This window comes from Acanthisitta chloris, unplaced genomic scaffold (assembly GCF_000695815.1).
Source record: "Acanthisitta chloris isolate BGI_N310 unplaced genomic scaffold, ASM69581v1 scaffold12337, whole genome shotgun sequence".
NCBI classification, from domain to species: domain Eukaryota; kingdom Metazoa; phylum Chordata; class Aves; order Passeriformes; family Acanthisittidae; genus Acanthisitta; species Acanthisitta chloris.
Genome location: NW_008682118.1, coordinates 30,333 through 31,635, shown reverse-complemented (window position 1 = coordinate 31,635; position 1,303 = coordinate 30,333).

Sequence of the window (1,303 nt, the reverse complement as noted above, 5' to 3'; positions counted from 1 at the left end):
TAGTACATTACTTACATTACTCATGGCTGTTAAAGGAAAAAGATCTGCTTGATTCATAGCTTAGCAAAGTATGACAAGACTTCAATGTTTTTTGTAAGGAAAAATGATGATTTATTAGATGGAGATTACCAAAGTCACTTGCCAGGAAATTGATGTGTTTTCTCCTTTCTGCTTGTAGACACTGAACGAGTTTTTTTTTTTCACACTCTTGAGTGCCTCAAGGCAATTAGTATTGCAATACAAATGCCAAATATCAAACCTCAAATGCTTTAATAGTTGGGATTTCATGATGGAAATGATTTGGTGATGCACACAACTAACAGGGAATGTTGCAATGCCCTTCCCAGAAGAATTTGTATTTGGAAGGCACATGGATATGCCCAAAGGGAGCACAGATCATGTCTATAAATGCAGTTGCAACTTGCAGTATTAACCTCAAAGCTGCTAAATGGGCTAAAATCCACCTTTAATCCAAGACTTGAGGCAGTTTTTTGTGTTACTCTCCAAGTTATTTAACTCCAAGTGTCTCTGAACTCAGTTTGAAGCATATTGAATGCAGAGAATCCTTTCCAATGTTCTTCCTCCTTAAACTTGAAAGGACTTGATCAGGTTTTTGCATGATTAGCAAATCTGCTGCTGTGGGGAAACATTTCTTCATAGTCTCTTCCTCTTAGAAGTGGGTTGGAGATATTATGGTCCCTAAAACTCCTTTCTTTTGCCACTGGTAGTACTCAATAAATGCAGAGTTAGAGTGAACAAGAGACTCGGTGCTTATTGTTCACCTGAAGGAGAGGAAAAGAGAATAGTCAAAGTTGGAGGAGACTTCTAAGATCATCCAGTCGAATAGAGAACCAAATCCAAGTGGAGGACAGAAGTGGAAGAAATAACTCTTTTTGTACCTGTTTGGGGTTACTTTGGGCTGAATTTAGCTCCTAAGGGAAGGCAGAATCTGTCATCAAGCCATTGGAGGTCAGACCTACTGCTCTGCTGTTCTCCTTGAGGTGTCTGTGCTTGAGGTGGTTTATGGAAAGGTGTTCTGGAGAGGTAATACATGGGAGAATCCTATGGGGCATTGCTTCAACTCTCAGCAAGCCATCAGGCCCTTCCCAGCCCCTTTCAGTTTGCAATCATAGACTCATAGAATCATCAAGGCTGGAAGAGACCTCTAAGATCATCAAGTCCAACCATTAATGATGCTATGAGTCAAAACCTTTAGGGATTTGGCACGTCTGGCTCTGCTGAATGCCTTCAGCCCGAGCTGGGAGTGAAGCTGTCACCTTCTGGGCCACGTTTCACCCTCATG